The 24280-nt window shown below is 40.3% G+C and overlaps 1 protein-coding gene across 2 annotated transcripts in view; it reads left to right on the top strand.

Annotated features, from left to right (window-relative positions):
• GSK3B (glycogen synthase kinase 3 beta) overlaps positions 1 to 24280 on the top strand; it is a 149551-nt gene that overhangs the window by 55782 nt on the left and 69489 nt on the right. The window lies entirely within an intron of this gene.

Below are 24280 nucleotides of genomic sequence, written 5' to 3'. Positions count from 1 at the left end.
CCTAAAATTTTTTGGGACTGAAAATTAAACAAATGGATTATGTTAAACTTGAAAATCGGTGAGTCGCTATGATTATTTGTATTAGTGCAAGTCAGGAAGCTAAAAATGCTGATTTGATGTGCTGTTTCCAGGTTGCTGGCCAAATTTCTCAGACAGTGAACTGTGGAAACAAAGGAAAAGCTTGTCTTAAGGTTACTTTTTTCTAGCATAAACTCTTCTCCAGTCATTAATAATTGAACTGCTGGAAGGAGCAGGAGCCTTTAGGCTTTGTTTTTAGTTGCTGCACCTATAAAGTTGAAAGCTATATTTGAGTAAATCAGAAATTATAAAGGCCAAGCAACAAGATAACAAATACTGAGCCCAGGGCAGTTTGGGCTGAAGTTCACTTATTTATTTTTATCTGATTTATAAATGTGTTCTACCCTGGTGATTTTAGTAGACTGGTGGTCCTTTATTCTAAACTGGTAGCCTTCCAAAGAGATTGTGTGATTTTTAAACCAAATAAATTTAAGAACCATAAGCCACCTCAACACTTCTGGTAGTCCACAGCTTGGTACTTAATGTACTTGACCTCTTTCCCTTATAGTCAGGTGGCCTGCAGATCAGCTTGTGCAAGCAGTACATGATAGCAGAGGTCCTGGTTTTAATATATTTTGTTTTCAAGCAAGACCTCATACACAGCTAGTTTCACTGGTAATATTTGTAGTTTGTGTCCTTTTTTGGTGGCAAAAACATTGTTTTGAAGTATTTCGAAGGAAAATGGGAAAGATGCATTTAAATTAATGTAATGCAGAATTGTTTACTTCCAGTTAAGGAGGATTTATAGAGTTCTTACATACTTCTTGCATCTGAGTTATTTCTGGACTGTATTATGGGTTGAAGGTAATTAGTACTTGGGAAGCATGCAATATGATGTAAGAGTGCCTTATTTTAGAAGAAAGAAGAGGTAAAACAGAAAAGGAAAAGCCAATTCTAAACCTAGTACTTAAAAGGAGCTTTTTGGTCTCTTCCCATTGCATAGGTTTAAGGGGGAAGGTCAGGATATTTCCTATACCCTGTCATACTTGGTTGATGTCAGCTAGTGGTTTTGAGAAGAACCTTTGATTTCTTTAGTCTTGTAACTGGGGTTTTGCAGTGTGTCAAAATGAAAACTTGGCCAAGCATTTTAGTTCCTGACCATCAGATATTAATAATTTGTGACATCTTACTTTTTTTTTAAATTAATCTCTCTTGGGCAACTAGAGTAAAATGTTGGTCCTTGATTGCTTTTTGTTTTGGTAGTTGGTTTAGTGACATTTTGTTACCTGACTATATATCTTATTTGAGTGTTTCTTTAAATGATAGAAAAAATTGTTTCTTGAATATTAGCCCTTTGTTAAAGCACAACAGCTGAACTGAAAAGCTAAGTAGGGTGTTTCCAGTTTGGACTCTGAATTAATTGTCTGCATTTGATAATATGAGCTGAGAACATCCAATACCTGCAGACTTTAATATCCCTAAACTAGGTGTAATTAATGCTTAAGTCCATGTATAGATTTGCAGAGAGCCAGCATTAATTTAAAAATAGTTTTTTAAACTTCATAATTTGTATGGGTCACATCTGCAGTAATACCCAAATTATGCATTTTTTCATATTCTTTTCCCAAACTTTTATCCCAGCTACACAACATCATCTACCTTTGGTCTAATCTCCTTAATTTTTCCCATCATTTGTCACTTCAGTCCTCTCATTTTTTCACAGTCTGATCTAGAAGTGTATGTTATGTTGGCAGGAGGTGTATATTGTTGCAGGCTGGATGGCAGCCTCTACCTGGGCAGATTTGGAAGCTAGACAGACAGATGTACATTACATTAAGAGCAGCATACAATTTCTCCAGGGAGTGCTACTCTTTGGGAATGCCTGATCTAGGTAGTAAATACTGGACCACATAATCTACAAGTTCCAGAGGGAGCTTGGAAAGTGTGTTGGCTGGATGGGTTGAGTGCAGTGCAGGAGCAGACCCTCCCTTGTGTTCAGAGAGCTGAGCTGTGGGTGCAGCTCCGCTGGCTCTCGCCATCCCTGCTTGGCTGCCCAAGTCCAGATCCAAGGCCTGCTCAGTGGAGTTCCCTGAAATCTGCCACTCCCCTCTCATTAATGCATGCTCCCACTTCAGCAGTGACTGAGGTAAAAAGCCAACCTTACTGCAGGCAGCCCAACGTGGTGGCAGCTTGTTTGATTTATTATCACTTTGATAATGAATCAAACAAGGGAGGGAAGAGAGGAGGGGGCACTTCAGAAATACCAGTCTGCACTGATCCCAGTGGTGAACAAGCAACAAGAGGAAAGGGACGTATGGAAGTTGCTTCCTGAAATTTGAATCATGAACAAAATTTTCAGCTGTATGCTTCTGCCTGGTGCCTGCTTATCCCTTATCTACCTGGTGCTTGTCTATTGTGATATATTTCTCTTGGTACATGCAGTATAATTCCTTAGTCATGATTTCTTCAAAAAGTGCTTTGAGAGGAGCTAGTGGATAGTCTTGAAATTGAAAATTCAGAAACTAAAGAAAGTCCCAAGAGAGTGCAACCTCTAGGCTTTTGCTGCATTTTGTGAATGTAGAGGGCCATCACTGTGTAGGTCTGGAATATGTGCCTCAGTTGCCAATTTTAGATCTCTGTCAGGAAGCTGAGATGCATTTGTCCAGGTTTGAAGCTAGCTTGAAAGCTAGAGAGGGGTTGCCTATTTTTCTTTTTTCCTTTTCCATTACTATGACAAGTCAGCCTCCCAGCACTGGTCCAGACCAGAAAGAAGTTGAGTGTTAAATCAGTGCTGAAGAGTTGAATCTTACAGTTTCTGTGATGGTAAAGATAGTTTGCAATGCTCCTTCTTCTTTCTACTCCCTCGTTGCAGTTCAGTGGTTCTTCAGTTTGACATTGCAGTTCCTGCATGACCGTGTTTTAAACAGGGTCTCTGAATTGCTCTGGGTTTTAGAGTGTGTGTGTCTCGAGTTCAGTGTAATGTACAGCAATAGTATTGGTAGGAGTAAGTGGTAAGTCCCTGAAGGGAATAAATAAAATACCACCTAGAGATTTATGCTTAATTTCAGTTTGTAGTTCTGCCTTCAGTAAAGTAGTTCTCCATACTGTGTGAGGAATTAAGTAATGTAATTTTGGGCAATTACCTGATACTTGAGTCAGTAGTTCACAAACTGTGTGGTGTTTGTCAATGATCTGTGAAACATTTTATATTGTTTACTTTATTAACCAACTCTTAAGGAAAGTTATATTTTTGGGGGGGTGGGTTTTGGATTTTTTTTTTTCAGTTAAAAGTTTAACAGGTGTGAGAGGGATGTTTCTCTTTGAAAAACAGTATAAGGCAGCTGCTCACAAACTTTGGGGCCAAAGTGCTTTCAAATGGCAAAATTTCCAAAAGACAATGATCTGGCTTTCAGAGATCTATGCTAAATTTCTGCTTCTATTCCAAAAATGTGTAATAACAGGTTCTTATGCAAAGCATCAGTAGGGGCAGTTAAAAGGTTCATAGTATTTTCAATTATTTTCATTTATGTGTCTGTGCAGGCCCTCAAGTGACACAGCCTAATTGTGATGCTTGAAAAGAAAATACTGGTACCATAAAAATTCATGCACTGCTGTTGTTAGCATTTTCATTGGAATATTCTTCAGATTAAGAGTCTGTGATGTTGATGTCTCATTGTGCAAAAACCAATAATAAGCAAAGAGGCATGTTAGCATAAATAGTTATTTTTTGTTATTTCCCATTCCATTAAGGTTTCTAAGAAATCCTAATGAAATGAATGTGTGAATTGCTAGAAGTATTTCACAGCTGACTGAGAATAAGCAGTTAAATTTCTTGCATCTGAATTGCATACTTGGATGTTTCTGCTTTTAGCACTGGGCTGCTGAAATCTAAGTGATGAAGAGAGTTTGTACTCCTCCTACACCTTTTCAGACAGTCTACATTGGGCATCACATTTCTTGTTAATGGCTCACAGAGACATAAAGTGTGCAGCAAGAGAAAGCCAAATTCTGTAATGGGAACCATTCCTGCCATCCAGTCTGTCAGATCATTCAGGGACTGCCTTGGTTTAACCATCCAACCGTGTGTGCCCTTGGCTTAGTTGTGTGAATTATTTAAATAGGCAGATCTTCTGGAGTGTGAGAGGATGTCAGACTAGGGCCCTAATGGTCCATAAATGTGAAGCACTGCATTGCTAAAGCTGAGGCCACTCAATAGTAGGCAGTGGTCTTTCCTGTTTTTAGTTAGGGAAGGAATAGGTGTTGTGAGTATTTACATGTTTGTTTCTTTGTTTTGGTTTACTGGTTTGGGGGTGGTTTTTTGTTGTTTTTTTGGGGGGGGGGTTGGTTTGTTTTTGGTTTTTTTTGGTTTGGTTTTTTTTTGGCTTTTCAATATGTAAAGTCTTAGTGTTAATTTGAGCCTTAAAGCCCAATAAAGCAGCAGAATGGAAAAATAAGTTTGTGTTGAGGTTCTGGTTTCTTTCTTTCTTTCTCTGCTGCTGTGTGTACTTTTGTGAGCTGTTTGAAATGCTTCTGAAAGCACCAACTTTCCTTCAGTTCCTGCCTCAGATATATCAAGCTGCTAAGTATAAAAAGATTCTTTTCAAAGTAGCCCATATCCGCTGTTTGTGTTACCTTATTTACTGCAACTTTGATCATAGCGGCTCCCATGAAAAATGTAAAACCACAAGGAAGACTTTCCATTGAAAAATGACTAGGTGTTTAGGTTTTTAAGTTCTCCTAACTTTTCAAGAGACTTTTCTGTTTAAAGCATTCAGAAATCTAGAGCTGACCCAGTTTTTTTCTTAATAGGTTTTGTGTTTCTGCTCATGGTTGAAGGTATAATTCTGTAAATATGCATGTGAAAAAGTGAACCTGTTGATTAATGATTTGCCTCTTCTGCTCTCAGAATCTCAGTGGTTAACAGACCACTGTGAGAATATGACTTCAAATTGGGTTGAATTAGTTTCATTTTTTTCTGACTTCCCCCAGCTTGTTTCTTAGCTCTTGGTTATTGATGGCCAGTAAAGATACAGCAGATAGTAGCATTATACTGGGAAAAAAAGGCTTCATTTCAGGGGGCTTCAGTCTATTAAGGCCACTTTTGGTGTATCTGAGCTGTTTTGAGGAGAGAGGTACTCAAGTTACTTGGGTAATGTGACTGAGAGAAGATATAAAACAAGTTTTGTTTTGCAGTCTGTAAGCTTGGGCTCTGGGTAGTCATGTCTATATACTGACAAGCAGACAGGAGTTAGACACCCATCTTGTTGATATGTGTTGGGCAGCCCAGTTGTAAAGCTTTAAGGGAAGTGATACCACTGTCTCTTCTGTGCAGGTTTGTTTTCCCTTTGCTGGGCTCAGACAGGATGTGTGCATCCTCTTGCTTTTTGATGTTTTAGCAGGTCCATCTTCCAGACTCCTAATTCTGTGTAGCACAGCTTTGTCATGAGAATGTTAAAGGCACGGCTGAAGAGAAGCCATTGTTCCTGCTGGATATCTCATAGAAGCCTTGACTTCCTTTGTATGTGCCTGAATTGTGGACCCTTTCTTTCAAGCACACAGGTGGATATTGAAGTCACAGAACAGACCTCCAGGATTGATTCCAACCTTGTACTGATGACCACCTTGTCAACTAGACCATGGCACTAAGTGCCACATCCAGTTGTTTCGTGAACACCTCCAGGGGTGGTGACCCACTGCCCTCGATAGTCCATTCCAAACTTTAATAACCATTCTTTGAAGAAATTTCTCCTGATGTCCAGCCTAAACCTCCCCTAGTTCAGCTGGAGACTGTGTCCTCTCATCCTGTTTGCTGGTTGCCTGAGAGCAGAGACCAACCCCACTTTACGACAAACTCATTTTGTAATAGTTATGGAGAGCAATAAGGTCACTCCAGATCTTCCTCTTCCTTCCTACTTCACTCTTTTCTAGAAGGGAATTGAAGGCTATCACAGAGGTTCAGAATGAATGCTACCTTCATCTAAGTCAGTGTTGAAAGTTTTGAATACAGTGTAGAGGTTGGATTTACTCTGATGTATTCATGATTATCTTTCACTGTGACCTCTCGTTATCTGCACAGGTTTTCTCTGAACTAAGGACTGAACTTCCTTTTAAATTTCATCTGTGTGTGAGTTAGATGCATTCTCTCATCTCATATCTCCATCTAAGGATCACTGAATATTCAAACATTAATCTCTAAGGCCTTCTCTTAGAAGAATGCCTTTATTTACTGCATCTCAGTTGACTTGGAAGCACCCATGGGATAAAAAGTCACAAAGGAAAAACATGGTGATGAGAATTAGTAACATTTAGGCACCTTTCTTTTAAGTCTTTGAGGGCTTGCACTTCATAGCTACTTTGAAGATCTGAGGAATAGTGAATCACTGTTCATAAGACTATCATGGAGGTTTTACTCTCTTAAGGGAGCCTTAATTTTATTGTTAAATAGCTAGAAAGTGCACTCAAAACAATAGATCTGTCTTCTGACTAATGAGATGTTTTGTGTTTGGATCAGAAGTGGGGATGGAAGGCTGAAAATATTTTTCAGTGACTTCAACAAATATTGTGAACATTTGTTAAACCAGCAGTAGAAAGATAATTGAGCCTGATGAAAACTGCCTTTTACTCCTAGCTCATCTGAGGGAATACAGTCCCTCTTTAAGACTGAGGCTATCAGATAAGATTTCCAGAATGGGAGATGCCTGGGCGTGTGTTCAGGTTGTTTTTCCATCTTCTAAACAGCTGGAGGGCTATGCTTGCTTTCAGAGAGGTTTTTTCTAATCTATGCTTTAACTCTTGTGTAGAGGCCAGATTTGTAGCTCTGGCCCAACTTACTTTATCCAGATTATCAGAGACACTTACCAAGATAATAGCTTTTCTTACAGCAGTTCTTGATCTGGCTGTCTCCTGGAAGCTTACTGGAGGAGCCAATGCTATCATTTAACTGTAATTGCAGTTGCAGTGCCTGTCTGTTCACAGCAACCAAAAAGGCTGGGTAGAGATCTGAATTTTCACTCAACAATTTCATTCCATTTTCCAATTTTGTCAAACTTTCCTAATGGATAAAATAACTGTTTACTCTTGCTTTTCTTTGAAGAAAGCAGTGCACTGTTCAGCGTATCAGCTGTAACCTCCCTGGGCATACTTCAGTGGCCTAGAACATCTAAGAATTCTAAGAATCATATTTCTAACTTTGTTTTATTTTAAAGTCTGTACAAGAAAATTATTTGTAGTTATGGCTACTCCTGCAGATGTTTTCAAATCTGACAGCTGAAGTGGATGCATAATAGCTGTTAGTGCAAAATAGATCTTCAGTTTGGCACATGAGGTGACATGGAGTTTGTACTACGAGCATTGATTTCAGTTTTCTGCTTTTTAGCAGGAGAGTCTGGACTGATAATGAATGTCCAGGGAATGCAATGTCATCCAGCCACAGCTGGCCTAGGATAGAGGAGGAAAAGCTCTTCATCTGCAGACGTGCTTTGTGCGTGTTCAGACATGTGTTTCCACGTGTTGCCATGTGGAAACCAACATGTCAGTAGGGAAATAGGCCCTAGGAATGTGTTCTTTGAAAAGGGAGGAGTCAAAAGAGGGCTTTTCTGCTCCTATCCCGTGGGTGTCTGCATGAGGCCTTTTATAGATGCACACCACAGTTAAAGTGGTGCATTTATTTTGGATTCTGAGCTTTTCTATTTCCAGGAGTTTTTCTGTGGTACTCCTTAAACTAGGACCAAGATGGGACTTTAAAACAAGATACTTGTTTTGTCAGTTTTCTCTGCTCTTGCTCACTTCTAGTGTATAACTTGAGACTTAAAATTAAATAACTTAAAATTAAATCTGTCTGTCCTATGTGAATTTACTGATGAACAAAAAGAACTGGAATCTTCCTTTATGAAAAGTCTTTTGTCCCACTAGTCCAGATAACTCATAGAGCTGCTCCAATAATGCTTTGGTTTACTTCCTGTTGTCTCTCAGGTCTTCTAAAGGAAGTGAGTTCCTATGTCTGGTTTACATAAAATACATATATATAGTGTATGAAATATATATTCTGTGTATATACATTCCCAAATTAGCTAGAGACTGTTTAGAGAGACACGAGTTAAATGGATGCTATTCTGAAATAATGACCTTCAGAGTGGAGGGTACAGTCTAAAAGAATTGCAAACCCATCAAGGTATGGAAATGCATAGTTCAAAGGACATGAATAGATGTAACTCAGCCACATGCTGTCAGCACATTATAACTGTAAGAGTGTACTTGGACATTGCAGAATTCCTGATTGTGCTCAAATTAAGTTCTGTTTTGGAAGATAATTTCCTTTCCTTTGACTTTTTAACATTGCTGCCTTTAAGTGCGTGTGAAGGACCGGGATAGAAAAACAGCAATGCTGCATGCAGTAGAAATAACCTCTCCATTTTATATTTATAAATCAGTTTTACATCTGGGTCACACCTGCTAATTAGAGGGAGCCTTGATTATGGCATGGATTTGTAGGTCTGTGTAACAAAGGTAAAAATTGATTTTAATGTTCTTCATTTTGTGCTGTTTTATGGAGAGATCTTTGGTAGCCTCTCAGGATCACTGCTCTAGGAGAGTATATAGGAGACTCTATATCTTTGCATTTCTGAGACCGGCAGGTCACAGGCTGGAGGAGCAGATTTGAGTTTTCTCATCTAAAAAGAAAATATTTAATGCTGACAGTCTTATTGTGGCAATGGAGCAGAGCTTTCTAAGTGTGCAGCCAATTCAAGTAGAGAATCCAGGGCAGTCGTTTTGTGAATGGAGCCTGAACTTTGTCAATTACAAAGTCACAGTAAAATTTCTGAAGTCCTTCTGAAGCTCAGTAATTTAGTGGTTGACTGTGTATGAGGCTGTATATAAATTCTAAGCTAGTTTGATATTTTTTCTTCTTAGAGTAGATGCTGAGATGGTCAGGCAGAGAGCAGCTCATCTAATGCTCTTGAGAGCTTGGTAATGCTGCTGCTTAGAGAGCTTGGGCATGAGTGCAGGTGTTGGGTGGAAATGGTGTCCCAGGAGGAACCTTCCACACCTGTCTCCTTGTTAGGGAACAGTATTGTGGAGAGTATAAATAGAAGATTAGTTTGATGGGATAAAAATGGGGCTTTTGAGACTACTTGGGTGTTTGGTGTGTGCAGATATTTCAAGGCTCTTAGTTGTACCATTATGTATTCTCTTTGGGAAATCCCACAGCATGAGATTGCCTGGCTACGGAAGATTTAGCTTAAATAGTCTTTATATCTAGCAACATTACCTACCTGTGGCTCTCACTTGCTTATTCAATTCTTACTTGGTTAAATTATTTTTGGTGCAACGTTCCAGTCTTGGAGCATGATTGGAATACATCATTAAATAATTTATCTTCAGTTTTTGCCAGGGAACACTGGGGGTTTTTTTGTCTTTAAAATGCATGGCTGATAAATCAGGCAGCGGCAAACTCTGTGTCCTTTTTGAACTCAGTATTTCTTATTCAAATATCCTGCTGTGGCAGCTATTAAGCTTGAGGGGAAAGAAGGGATAACCTATAAAATGCTAGTCATCGAAGGGACAGAAGAGATCCACCTGCTGCTCAGGGAGGTCTTCCTGAAGCAAAGAAGAGGGACAGATCTTCTCATTTTTGTGTCACCAAGACAGCTGTGCCGTCCCCTCCGGCACTGTGCTGTAGTTCAACCCTTTTGGCTTTGCTTAAAACCTTTTAATTGAGCTGTAATTGAGGTATTTTTTATTTGTGTCTCTTCCTTGAAGAGAATCAATTCAAAGTCAGCAAACAAAATGAGGAAGGTTTAAGTAAATGTGAAAATGGGAATAATTTTTGTTTTCCACTTGTTTTCTTGAGTAGACCCGACTCTTTATAACCAAATGGCATGTTCCTTCTGGGAAGTGTTTGGAACTTGGAGAGCCATGGAATGGGTAATTGTTTTCTTTGCTGCTAAAGGCAATATTTGCACTGCCCATTGCTTCTTGGAAAAGTAGTACCAAGACATGGGAAAATAATAAAAGGAAGCTCTTCTAAATGTTTTGTCAAGCATCTAAAGTACAGAGACAGTTCAGACTGTTGGGCATATTCTAAAATAAACAATGCTGCCTTTTTTTTTGGTGACTTGGATACTTCCTGGTCCCTGATGACTGAGAAGGTGAGATGTTTGTGACCAAGAGAATTATTTTCAGCATACACAATACAAATAATTGCTTTACTACCACTTTACTTTGCATGTTGTTGAGGAAAACTTGTTTGGGCTTTTTGTTCCACTTTGTTTTTTTCCATCACATTTTCTGTCTGCATTATGCAGTGAAATATGGTCCATTTTGAACACACTGGAAGATTAAATTTGAAGGATAATGTAGACTGAGGTTTTGTTGGGTGACCTAGACTCACCTGTATGATCTACCACAGGAAATAAAAATGAATCTGATTTTTATTGGAGTGGTTTTGTAAGAGTTGTATCATGTAATAACCCAAAATAAGAAATGTTTCTGGAAAGGCAATGAGAAACTTATTCTATTAATGAATATTCTAATTACAGTCCATGATGCTTTGGCATGGTGTTGATACTTCTTTTAAAATACAGTGAGTGATGTCAAGGAAGTGGTCATTGAGCATTTGAAATGTTTTTCTGGCCAGGAGCAAAGGGACTCACTCTTCTTCAAGGTGAAATGTGAGGCGTGATGTTTATCATATTTTAAATACATGTTACAGACTTTTAACTAAGGAGAAGGCAGTCTGCTTTCTTCAGGGTGGGTTTTTGTTTGTGTAGTGCTTAGTACAGTGAACTGAGATGAGTAATGGACGCTCTTATATGTGTCATGATGCAAATAAGCAGACTACAGACATCTGTATTCCCTAGTTCTTCTAAGATTTGAAGCCAGGTCTAATTGTTCCAGGCCCAACAAAGGTGCTCATTTCACCTCTTCATTTGTGCTGTTCCTTTGAAAGCCCCAGCCATGGTGATTAGACTACTTAGGTCCTGAGCTAACTAGTCAAAATACAAACATCCAGTCTGAATCACTGAAGCATAACAATGCTTTTGGAAAACAACAGCTGGATCTAATTTCAGACGTTTTTTAATTTCAAAAATCACCCTGTTACAAAAAGCTCCTTGTTTTCCCTCCTAAGCGTTATCAGATGATGAAGACAGAATCTATAACTTGATGTCTTTTAAAGATTCATCTTCTTTTTTTCCTTCATTCAGAGATATGTCCAAGGATCTGCTTATCAGACTGAGTTGGCAGGCTCTTTTGCATTCATCTTCCTTTCATCTCAGCAGGCACATTGAGTCATGAAGGTTGTACCAAGTGTTTTGGGCTTGAACACAGGCATTTCATTTATACCAGATGAGTTTAACAGTGTAGGCATGTTGATTGATTGTAAATGAAGTAATTAGTTGCAGGCAGCTTAGTCCCTGAAGAGGGACATTGGAGTTTATAGGGGTGTTGCACCGAGACATGAATGCTGCTTGCAGAGCTGTCCACTGGTTGCACTGCTCTTCCTGCAAGTGGACAGAAGAGGGGTTTTAACTTTCTTTTATTCTTTCCTTCTTAGAGTAAAACTTCATAGTGGATGTTGACATTTCCTGTGGGCACTTTAGTGGAAAATTCAGTTTTGCTGTTAAATAATAGAGGAACTTTTGAGAAGATGTGTTGCTGACTACCATGGGAATTAGTAGTAAGTGTGCAGGTGTGGAAATGAGGACATAGCAGTTTGCTACTCCAAAATGTAGTGCATGGGCTAGAGAGCATTAGGAGGATTCAGTTCAGTATCTTATGTGGATGGACTTGCTTTGTTTTCTGATGCTGAGCAACTTTGTAAGCACATTTCAGATGAAGTCTGGCAGGCGTAACAGGATGTAGAGCAGGAGAACTAAGGTGAGCACAGCTTTCTGAAGAACTCCTAAAAATAAGGATAATACTTCTTTGCTTTTTAGTGCCCTGCTGAACATACTTTATAAATAGTGAGCAATTCTGAATTATAAAATTAGAAGGTGGTAACAGCTTACAACAACAGATAATAATCTTTAGTTGAGGCAATGGTTTTAGAAGCTCTGTAGTTTTTTAAAAAGTAGTTCTATATTCTTTCTAGGTTACATTCTTCTGGTACTGTATCACAGTAACCTGTACTAGAATTGCCTGTCTGTGAGACCTGGGGTTCCTTGATTACACTTGATTTATTAACCCGATCTGCTTGTCATTTAGATATCTGCAAAAGCAGGAGTATGAGAACATATGGAATGGAAATGTTCTTTCCCTGCGTGCAGGAAACCACAACAGGTTGATTGGAGTCAGCATTTGGAGAGCCACAGCAAATACTCAAGAACTTGGTGCTATCTATCTTTCTTTTTTTCCCTTTTTTAATTAAGTCAACATAAGGGCAAGAAAGGACATGGTTTGTAGATAGTATGCTGGATTTCCTGGTAGGCAGTGACTCTGTTTCTGTAACTGCATAACAGGCATAAAGGTTATCTGCTTTCATGCAGGGCTAACAGATCTAGTAGGACAAGAAAGTAGTATGAGACATAGGAAAAACTAGGGCATGTTGAGGGTTGCCTGGAGTGTTGGAGGCATAACAGAGTCAGTGTATTCATTGAACAATTTCTGTGGCAGCATGAAGGCCATCAATTAGCAGGAAGGATAAACAGTGCAAGGACTCTTGTTTGGATTTAAACTGATGAATATCTCTTGGAAAGAATCCTCCTTGCTAGTGGGAACAGCCTGTACACAGTCCAAAAGCACAATGCCGTGTGCAGGTGGTAGTAGAAAGTTCCTTCCTGGTGGAGCACTGAGCTGTGGCATGCTGTCCTACTGGCTTGTCTGCATAGATCTGCTTGTGGGTGATAATGCTGTAGCTGACTTCTTCAGTAGATAATAAACTTTCCAAGAGACATACATGTGTCCGAGACCTTTCTGAATTCAGCTGTCCACTTGAACAATGTAGGAAGTTTTAACTTATTCACCTTTAAAATTCATTTGAGTTTTCCTGAATGTAAGTAGACAGTGAGCACAAGATGCACTGACTCTTGTTTTAACCTAACCTTATGTGCAGAATGTGTAGGGAGTGATACTGTCTTGCTTACATAAGCAAGGCAGGCAGTATCACATCCTCAGCAGACAGTAATCTTCATTATTTCATACCACTGGGATTTTGAATACAAAAGGTTCTCAGCACCCTTTGTAGAAAGTTTGATTTCAACAAAATGGGAAAAAGATATTTTCACTGGTTAGGTGTGGGGCAAGGAAATTAATTCACAGAATCACAGAATGGGCAAGGTTGTAAGGGACTACAGAGGGTCATCTGTTCTTGTATCCCTGCTCAAGCAGTGTCATTCCAGACCACATGGCATAGGATTGCTTCCAAATGATTCTTGAGTACCTCCAGTTAGGGAGATTCCAGCTCTCTGGGCAGCATATTCCAGTGGGTGGTTAACAGCGCAGTAAAGAAATTCTTCTTTCATATTCAGGTGGAACTTCGTATGCTTCAGTTTGTACTCATTGTCTCTTGTCTCATGGTTTGTACCCCCAGGACAAGCCTGGCTCCATCCTCTCCATACCCTCCCTTCAGGTACTTACCCTGGTGAGGTCCCCTTTTAGTTGTCTCTTTGAGGCTGAGCAGGCCCAGACCCCTCAGCCATTCCTCATAAGCGAGATGCTTCAGTACCTTCATCACTTTTGTTGCCCTCTGCTAAACCCACCCCAGGAGCAGCTCCTCTCCAGGAGCTCCATGTCTCTCTTGGACTGAGGAGCCCAGAACTGGACACAGCACTCCAGGTGTGGCCTTAGGGAAGCTGGGTAGAGGGGCAGGATCATTACTTTACTCCTGGTCATCTCCACAGCGTGTTTGTATTTCATGATGTATGTAGTGGGAGATCTTCTTAAGCTATGAAAATAAGATCATGTAGTGGGAAATATTTGGCAAGGTCAGTGAAGGTTTTGCCACTTGCATTATTATTAACAGTGGATGTTTTAAATGAATTAGCTTATGAAAATGCTCTTTAGCACTATGTGTTAAATACAGAAGAATGCATTGTCCATTGGAAAGGTGGTGTAGGAAACAACTTCTGATGTAATTTGTGGTTGACTTGCATTGAGCTTCTTATCTCCTTCTACAATTACATTTTTGGAAACAACTTACAGGTTCAGTAAAGAGAAGTTAAATGTCCATGTCTTCAGGTTTTAGGGTTCCAGATGACTAGGAACTTCCTTGGAAGCATGTGGTGATGGCTGCTGACCGACCTTTGGATGAGGTCATGCCAAGATGATTGGTCTGACCAAGTCATCTTTGTTCCTCCCTCAGTCTCTTGTTTTCAGTGGTTCTCTTCCATGTCCTTGCTACAGGGTAATGTACAAGTTCTCATTTTATTCTGGAAGCAAGGTGGAAGTCAGGATGCTCACAAAGCTACCTGGAGCAGCTCTCCTATGAAAACAGGCTGAGAGAGTTGGGGCTGTTCAGCCTGGAGGAGGCTCCAGGGAGATCCTAGGGCAGCTTACCAGCACCTGAAGGTGGTTATAATAGATCTGGAGAGGGACTTTTTGTAAGGGCATGTATGATAGGACAAGGGGGAATGGATTTAAGCTGAAAGAGGTTAGGTTTAGATTAGATGTTAAAAAGAAATTCTTCATTGTGCAAGTGGTTAGATACTTGAGCAGGCTGCCCAGAGAAACTGGATGCCTCGTTCCTGGAAATGTCCAAGAAAATGTCCAAGCAAATGTCCCCTGGGTTGGATGGGGCTCTGATCAACATGATAATGGGAAATGTCCTTGCCCATGGCAGAGGGGTTGGACCTAGGTGATCTCAAAGGTCCCTGCTGACCCAAACCATTCTGTGATTCTGTGATTTTTGCACCTACTGGGGGAAGGAGGACTGGGCTTCATGGTAATGAGGTTGCCCCTGCCCTAAATTTGTCAAGCTGGATCTGGTGCTTGGGAAACTCTGAAACTGGATGCCCATGAGGTGGTAGTGTAGCCTTTTGAAATTTGCTGAAAGTGTGCCATTTTAAATTCATGGTGTTCATCTGGCATATTAAATAGTTTCTTTCTGCACCTTTCTTTTTTTGGAAATCTCTATTCATTTTCAGTGTGACTAAATTGTGAATCTAATCATAGTGCTGTGTCTCTGCTTTTAAATATGCCATTAAAAACACACCTTGTTATGCAAATAGTTACTAAAACTTGCTTTTCTCTGTACTTTTTCTTTTGGGGCAATTTAGGCTAGAAATGAATGTGAAGATTTCCTAATCTTTTCATTTTAGTGCTCTGACACCATTTTGCTGAAGGAAATGGTTTCTTGAAAAATGGGACAATGTTTGAAAAGCACCAATGCTGACTAAGGAAAAAACCCTCAAGCACAAAGTCTGATAACCTGTTTTATCAGACTTGGAACACTAATTCTTCAACAGCTTATAGTAAATTTGTACTTTGACATAGCTGGCTTTCCCTTTCCAAGTGTATGATAGGTTGTTTGTATCTAGCAAAGGTCAGCTGGTGAAATTATGCTGATTTGGGGAAGCTTGAATTGCTTTTATATATAAAACTATGAAGGAGTGTTGAAACATTCTTATATGTCAGGCTATCATCTGAAATTTGGTAGGGTATTTATTATTTTAGTTTTATCCTAGACCTGGTATTCACGTGTGATGGTTTCTTAGCTATAGCAATAGCTAATAAATTTTGTTATCTGCTGATGACAAACTTAGCATACCAGGGGGTGGGGAACCCAACGTGGATGTGGGGAGAAAAGCTTATTGTGTGTGCACAAGGTAAGGTGTGTAAGTTCCAATTTTAACTTCACTGCTGGAGTGAATTTCCTCTCCCATTCCCACAGCCCCAGAGGAGGAGCTGCCCAACCTCTGAATTCAGCAGGGAATGCTTATGCTTTTGAAAGCTTAGTTATTTGGGAGCTCACTATTAAGAAATTGTACTTCTTGGAAATTTAATTCTGCTGGGTAAATAATCATCTGCAGGCTAATTCCACTTGCCAGTTCCACTCTGCCTTTACTCCCTGATCAGTCTCCACCCATCATTTCCCTTTTTTGTCTCTTCTAATTTGAACCTTGTCTCTCAGGTCTGAGGGAGTAATTTGGATTGAAATAAAAGCCCCACACGACTTATAATATCAGGCTTTTTCATGTCATGTAGCAATAGGCCTGAGACAAAGAAAAAATAAACATTGGAAGCAGTACTTACCTGTTCCCTAAATAAATATTTTTTTTTGATGGTGAGGAGAAATTATTTTTGTTTTGCAAGTCCTTTGGAATCTGTTTGCATGAAACATCTGCTACATCGTATGTAAGAAGAGAAGGCCAAGAGTAATAAAACATTTCATTAATGTTTAATAACATAGTGATTAGCAACCCAGCAAATGTCTTATGCCCGTGGGAGATTGGAACTTATTTGATTAGTAGATTAATTGCAACCTGTTCTGGTTAGGATTGCAGGTGTAAGGTTCTATGGATGTTGCAGACTCCCTGAGGACTGATGTTAAAGGCATTTTTATGCTTACTTTTTTCTTAGTTAAAGAGTTAAAAATCAAAACACGAGGAAAAAATCTCACTGCTATTTCTATGAAAGAAAAAGGATTTTTACTGTAAGAGTGTTTTAACAGAGATCCTCTGTGCTTCCACTGAAAAAGAATGGCTATTATTATCTCTGAAAGCATAGGGCTGCCTTTTACAGAATACTTTTCCTTTCAGTTCTTCTTCTACTGCACTTTATTTCAATCTTATAATGGACTTGAGCAATCTCTGTGAGTTTCAGACTTAGTTCTGGTTTTTTAACTTTTATCTTGGGTACACTGCAATTCCTCCTGCATCTGACCCTGCTGCTGACAGAGCACAGCAGATGCTATAGAACAGAAGTGTAGAACTGAGCTTTTTATCAGGTCACAGTATTTGAAACCACCACTTAAAAATGATGCACTGAATTTCAGATTGTGGTCTAGAAGTGACCTGATGCTGGAAATCAGTTTGTCTTCCAAGTTTAGTCTCAAGCTTCCCAAGCTGGAAGGAAATTAGAGATGGTATTAAGTCGCTGAGAGGCTCTTAAACTCCACTTCCATTCAGAGAGGCAATAGTGAGCTAATGAGTTCGTCTTCACTGTTCAATTAACTGCTGAGATACAGGAAGAAAATGAAAGAAAAGTCAGATTTTTTTTTTCTTCTCTTCTCCCAGGAGAGATCAAGGCTTGTTTTATCTCTTAAGAACACAAATAAGCCATTTCTGTTTCCAGTTATAGGAAACTATGTGTAATAGCTGTATGAAGATCAACTTGTCTGCTTAAGGACTGTGTTCTGTGTTGGAAAGAGCAGCCTGGTGATGACATAATATGGCACTTGCCATTACTGACTATCCAGGGGAAGAGTTAGGAACTGGGGAGCACGTGGTCTCTTCCTGAGAGGGATGTATTGCCTGAGTTTATTTGGAGCAGTAATAGAGTGGAAGGAATCAATAGGGTGAAAAGAAGGTGTGTGTTAGTAGCTCAGATTTTCATCTAGTACACCTGTCAGCTCACTCATTACTGCATGGTTGTGGTTCAAATCTGCCTAGTTCTGAAGGGGCTAATGAAAACTAGCCCACCTCTGTGGTAGCTGTGTGATTTTTTTGTTTCACTCATTATTGCAGATCTTTAGTTGAAAGCGTATTTTTGACTCCTGCAGCCCCTGCCCACGCTTTAATTTCAGTGGACCTGTTGATAAGCATGGCTCTGCAGGTTGGGAGCGTGCTGCTGGCCCCACCTATGCTTGCCTGGAGCCTGTGCCTTCAGCTTGCCCTGGTCTGGCTCCAGCTCAGCCCAGCACACTCTGCCCACTGGCTTCTTCAGGCCGCTCCTGCCTGCTGCTGCCGCATTCAGAGCTGACACTTTTGGCCCTGCTCTGTGGGCCTGCCAAGGCTGAAGGTCGCTGTGCTCAGTAATAAATTCTGGACAGAATACAGCTGACGCAGGCGTTCTGTGCCCGTGCCTGCTCCTGGGTGTTTGCGGGCCGGCGGATCAGGAACGCTTTGCGGTGCCGCCGTGCTGAGCGCCTCTGTCGTCTGCTGCTTCAGGATCTTCAGTAGCAGAGTTCAGGGGATGAAAAACAGCAAAAAGTGCAGCAGCATTGTGGATCTTGATAGCAAGATGTGGCTGGGCTTGGAGCCTTTGGTTCCTTCTGGTTATGCAGCAAAACACAGCATGATGCAACCACAATGTGCCGAGTTGCACAGAAGTGCACACACAAGCATTTTGTATGTTGGACCCCCTGGCAGCTTCCTCTGCTCATGCCCTTTGTGTGGCACAGTGCACATGCACTTGTTGTTCTCATGTTGCATAGGTACTTGGGTTTTTCCTTTGGGATTCCTGTGAATGGCCAGCAGGAAGAGATGTAAGGAAGGGGTGGAGGGTGAGGGTATTTAAAGCAGCAATTCTATATTTGAACTGTAAACTGCTGATGTCTATCACCAATTTTTTGTTTGTTTTTCTTAGTTTTGTGTCTTTGTTTTTTGTTTTCCTTAGGGAATCTCAGAACGTCAGCAGTGTATAAATTAGTATTTGATCTACATTTCTGGGACTTTCTGGGTCATAAATTTGAAGTGTTTCTACAATTGCTAACCCTCAAAACTGCTTCTGTGCATGTGTTACATATTGGTAGACGTTGCAGCAGGACAGGGTATGTGGACTTTCTGACCTGCTGGGCTCCAAGTATTTACCAGTCATTGATGTGACAGCAGGAACTGGGTGGTGGGTGCTGTGTCATTACAGCTCTTGGTATGTCATAGATGCAGATATTTAATAGGTAGTGTGTGTTTGTTGGCATTGTCCCCTGTTTTTAGATTAAAGGTCATGATTGCATGAGTTTGAGACTAATAGGTGTGCTAAAAATGGAGACCACCCCAAATTAGATCTGCTGGTGCTGTAAATATGCCATGACTGACAGGAGGGGCAGACTGAGGCTTTGTCCTAATCCACACCTCAAATGTAAATGAGGAAAACTGTGATCCCTGTTGGCATTTATCTCTGCATTCAATTGCTTGCCTAAAAAATGGACTTAACGTGGGTGGGTGGCTATTGATGACCAGCATGGACAGATTCTCAGCCCAGGCTTCGGTAGTTACACTTTTGCACTACTTTTGCCTCCAAGCACTGATGTGTTTGTGATATATTGGGGCAAGATGGATGTAGGAGTTGGCCTTTATTCTGTAAAAAGCCTGAATTATCATATATCTAGTAAAGTCAGTTCAGTGAGAGTAGCTTCTGTAATACTTGTGCTGACAGCAGGACAGTGTTAAAAGCACTTTGGTGATTGATGGAGTTTGAAATCCATCTTTGGAGGAATGGGGCAGGCAACTTCAGGAGGTTTTAGAGAAGATGCAGTACAGCTTGTATTTTGTGGACTGACTACTAAGCTTAGGACAAACCACATATACTAGGATTCGAGCTTCAGTAACAGTATTAATGAAAATGTGCTAAATATGCTGGGGTTTGTGATCCCAGGTTGCCCCTTGGTAACCTGCAAGGTGGCATTTCAGTGGCATTCTCTGTGATCTTGAGTCTCTTTGATTCAATAAGTTTTGCAAAGCTTCGTTTAGGAGGGGTGGCTTCATTGTTGTGCAAGCAGCTGTTTCTGCAAGGCATCAAGCAAAGTTGGCTAGGATCACACTGAAAATCCTCTCAGCATATGTCTGCTTCCCTGTGCTTGGAGTCCAGCCTTTTTGTTGTGGTGGTGGGAGGGGGTCAGAATAAAGAGGTTTTTTGCTGCTGGATGAAAAATGCTTTGAATCTCTCAATGTTTCAGCCTGAGCTTGTTGCCAGGGCAGGCTCAGCAGTGCAGCAGGTGAAGGTGAGTGGATGTGATGAGTCATTCTGGCTGTAGAAGTGGGAAGAAGCAAGCCCTGCTGGCTCATGACTGTCTTCATGCCTCCTGCTGGAAGCTGGTTTCTTCCCCAGTTTGCCCATGGCTTTCTCTTCATGCTCTTCGTTGTGGAAAAACCTTTATGAAGGATAAGAAATGTGGTTAAATGGAGAATATTATGTTGGAAGCTGAGAAAAGGAGGAAACAGTAATCAAGACCTATACAAGAGCAGGAATAGTGTGTATACTGTGAAATTTGTATCTACCTGTGCTACTTCCATCTATCTGTAATGCCACAGTTCTTGCAGTTATGCTCCGTTTTCTGTTTTTTCAGTCTGATAGAACACAAGATATTGAGCTTCATCATCTGAAGGTATTACACCAAGAATAAAAACAATTACTTTAAAAAGTGCAAAAATAAGCATTAACCTTAGTTGCTGTTCCTATTTGATTTAAGCTGGAAGTCTGATGCTGAAGGTACTTGTTGAATTAGACTGGTAGCTTATCCTGCCTTTCCATCTAAAATATATCTTCTCGAAAAGTTCAAGACATACATAATTTCATCTGTTTAAAATAGCCAGATCATGTCCTTGGTGTGACAGAAAGCAAAAATATAAATTCCTAATTTCTCCCATTTTATCTGCTCTGAACATAGTCCTCAAAGAACCTTGCTGAGACTTTAAAAAGGTGATTCAAAAGGAAAACAAAAATCAAAACGCCTCATGTCCTTCAGCTAAGGAAACTGAGGCACTCTGTTCCAAACTGGATCCAGGTAATATTTCTCCACTTCATTGGGTGTAAATTGACAATGCCATGCTGACATGAGCTGTACAAAACCTTTCACCATCATTTGCTCTAGTGCAGTTCAGGAACTTGCAAGTCCATAAAGCCTCATCTCTGATGAGCCAGTCATTTTATCCCTTGCTGTAAGAAGGGGAGGGAGAAGGGGATGGGGAGGGTGTGAGGCAGGGAGAAGCAAAGAATCAGACTAAGAGTGATGAATGCAAACTGGTTTAGCTCTGGAAATCCCTGGATGGGGAGGAAAGAGAGTGTATGTGGCCAGGAGTGACGGTTATCCTCTTTTGTAATAGCAGATTACAGCAGTAATACAGGCAGGAATGACCTTGCTGTGGTGGTATCACATGCAGCATTAGTACAGCTCCGAGGGATTGGGAATGTAACCTAGGAGAGAAGGCATGAATCTTCCTGCATGAACTTTACTGGCTGTGCTTTGAAGTTATAAATCTGATGTCTTGGCAATCTTTAACCAAATCTTTAACCTTGATGACCAACCAGTTTTCTTCAATTTAATGAACAGATAAGAGGCAGTCTGGTCTAGGAAAGTTGTCTTCCTAAGTGATGAACAGGGTTTTGTCACATGGCATCTGTTTCAGTAGTTAGTGAAGGGCTTAAATGCACTGATCATAGAGTCTACATCAGCAGCCTTTGCCTTCTGGATAAAGAAAGCTATTTTAGATAAAGAAATTGAGCTGCAGAAACTTTGCTGAGTAATCCGTTCATAGTCCCATTGGTTTGCGGCTCCTCAAAGGAACATGTGCCGCAGCAGCACGTTTTGGTGGCAGCAGGTGTCTGCTGGCTCCTCTGGGGTGGCCAGGCTGGTGCTGAAGGGTATTGCTTTCTGCACTGCTTAGCAGGCCTGGTGCACTCGTTCAGTTAGAAAACTCAACCCTTTCCTTCATGTTGAATGGCTGGGAGAACAGGCAAGTGTAACAACTTCCTCCTCTTTGAGTCTTTGACTTTGCATCCATGTTTCTTGGAAAACAAAAATGATGAGTTAAGGATAAGCGTGCGCCTTAGGTTTTAATCTACCCTGTATTTTGAATGTGCGCTGTCAGCCTTTCTCATCAGCATGTTTTGAAATTATTTTAGTTTGCATTATCTTTAGACATGCATTTTGTCTCCTGCACTTGGTGCATGACATCTGTCAATGTTCATTTCACTAAAGGTTCCCTGGTTATAATCTGCTATTTCCTCTCCATGCAATTCTGCACTGGTATTTAATAGCCCACATCTTAATGTGAAAAGGTTGTTACTGATTTAAGATGTATACCGGGAAGTATACAGTAAAGTGAGACTACTTGAAACATTCATCTGAGAAAAAAGTAATTCTTGAACATGAACATCAGTAGCTGTTCCCCTGCCATATCCAATTTGAGCTTTGCAATTGTTCAAGTATTTCCAGTTTTAACTCCACCAGGGAGTGGTGATTAGAAATCAGTTTGGTTTTAAGATAGCTGAGGTGACTGTTTGGCTAAGATTGCAGTTTAGATATGTTTCCTTCTGCCTAGTCACAGGATGCAAGATATAGGTTACTGTGTAACTGGTTTATGACTTATCCCTGATATTAGCACCTCTTGAAACACTCTTTGTGCAGCTGCAGCAGATGGTCAGGATGAGAGCCGAAGGAGAGGGATCAAAGTGGAAGGCATCACAGTAGGCAGAAACTGCACTTGTACTCGGATGAGATACCAGAGTATAAATATAACTTCAGCCTGGCATTAGAATAACTTCTGCTGATTTCTTTTTTCCAGTGTATCCAATCAGCACGTACACCCTGTCTAAAGAACATGAAGCAATAACCTGACTTGGAGTATATATGGGTATTTTAAGAAGCTAGTAGAGATATTACCAAAATAATATTTGCACATTAATGCTTAGCATATTTATGTTTCTTCCAGTAAATCCATGAGATAAAAGGTATTACTCCCATCTCACACTCAGTAGGAGAAAGGGAAAAATAAATGACTTGACATATACTGGGCTATGAAATACTGGTGGAATTTGGTTGAAGTGAACCTGCAGTGTTAGGTTTAGTCCTATAGTAAAAGGCAACCTGAGAAATTAATTTTCTGTCATAATAGGTGATTCTGTAATCAGTGGGATCTCGACCCATCCTTGCTTTCACTCATTGATTGAAATCTGCCCCATGTTGTAAGGTCCAGGGAGATACTCCATGGCTAGCAGTGGTTTGGACAAGAAAGAGGAGGGAATTCTGTTGATCTGAAGTTCAAATTGTGCTATGCAGCACAGGAATCGCAGCCATGACTGCCCAAATTAACTTTTTTTTAAGATTGGATTTAATAAAGAATGAGTAAGTGGAGAATATGTGAGCTCCTGTTCCTACCAGGAGAATGCTTTACTCTGTGAGATGTGAGGCATATTGACAAGGTAATGTGGTGAAGCCTGTACTCCTTTTTCACAAATTCACACCATAAGATTTCAGGAGCTACATGAAAACCTCTCTCCTTGCTTTCTCTTACTTTCTCTCCTCACCCTGCAGTATAGAACAGGCCTGTGGTGGTATGTACTGAATGGTCTCAGGCTTTAATCAGCTCAGAGGCCAGGCAGGCTCAGGGAGGGACTTGCTCTCTCCTTAACCACTGGCTGGGTAATTGCCACCTGATAACTGTGTGAGATGTCACTCGTGTTTGTAAAGAGCTGCCTAATTCTGAAGTATTTTTTCAGTCAGTGGGTGGCAGGGCTGATAGGATTAATGATACTGCATCTTATGTAGCACCTCTTTTTTTAAGGCTACATGGCTTAGAGGAATTAAAAGCAGAGTTTGTAGGCATATTCACATTAGAAGCTCTGAGTGGTTCTTGTGGAGTTCCTTAATAATTAATTGTAGTGACAGACACCGTATGTGACCCTCTGATAACACAGCATCTGAAATCATTGTTTTGACAGCAGCACTGCACAAAGTGGGTGTTAGCTTTGTGCATTTAAGTGTGAAAATGTGTGGTGGCTAAAGAGTTCTCTTCCCAAATATTCCTGAACTTAGCCAGAGTTAATGATGCCTGTAAAGAACAGTGAATTAGTCTAGTGTATTAGTTCTTGCTCTTTTAGGATATATGATTAGCAATCCCACGGTCAAAGTCAGAAATGGAATGCCTTCTATTTCTGTAGCTGCAGATTGCGTATTAATTGAGAAGGGGAAAACAGCGATGTGTAAATGTGACTAGAGGAAAGAAGTATTGTAGCAACAGCTGTGGAATGAAGTGTGACAAACATAGCTGTGCTAATTTTACTTGCTTGTTTTTACTCCTACCTGCATTTCAAAACTTCATTTGTTTTTTTCTGCTGTGCTGCAAGATCATTCATTTGTTCAGGCATTATTTATGCAATGGATATTGCAGTAAATTTCCCAGTTTATCTTACATGTCATGAACTGATTTTACTTTAACAGCTTTTTCGGGTGGATATAAAATAGGAAAATAATGCTATTATTCTGTTTGTCTAAACTGGTTTAACCTTGGTTGAACAAAAGTGGAAATTGAGTTACCTCATCAATTTCAGGTGCTTTATGTGGTATTGCAAAAAGAATGGCAGAGGAAAGGATCTTTTATTACAAACCTCTCTTCCACTGTAGAGGCATATAGGTGAAAATGTTGCTTGCTTTGACAATGTTTGCATT

Source organism: Zonotrichia leucophrys, chromosome 1 (genome assembly GCF_028769735.1).
Source record: "Zonotrichia leucophrys gambelii isolate GWCS_2022_RI chromosome 1, RI_Zleu_2.0, whole genome shotgun sequence".
NCBI classification, from domain to species: domain Eukaryota; kingdom Metazoa; phylum Chordata; class Aves; order Passeriformes; family Passerellidae; genus Zonotrichia; species Zonotrichia leucophrys.
This window is presented reverse-complemented; position numbering and strand designations above follow the sequence as displayed.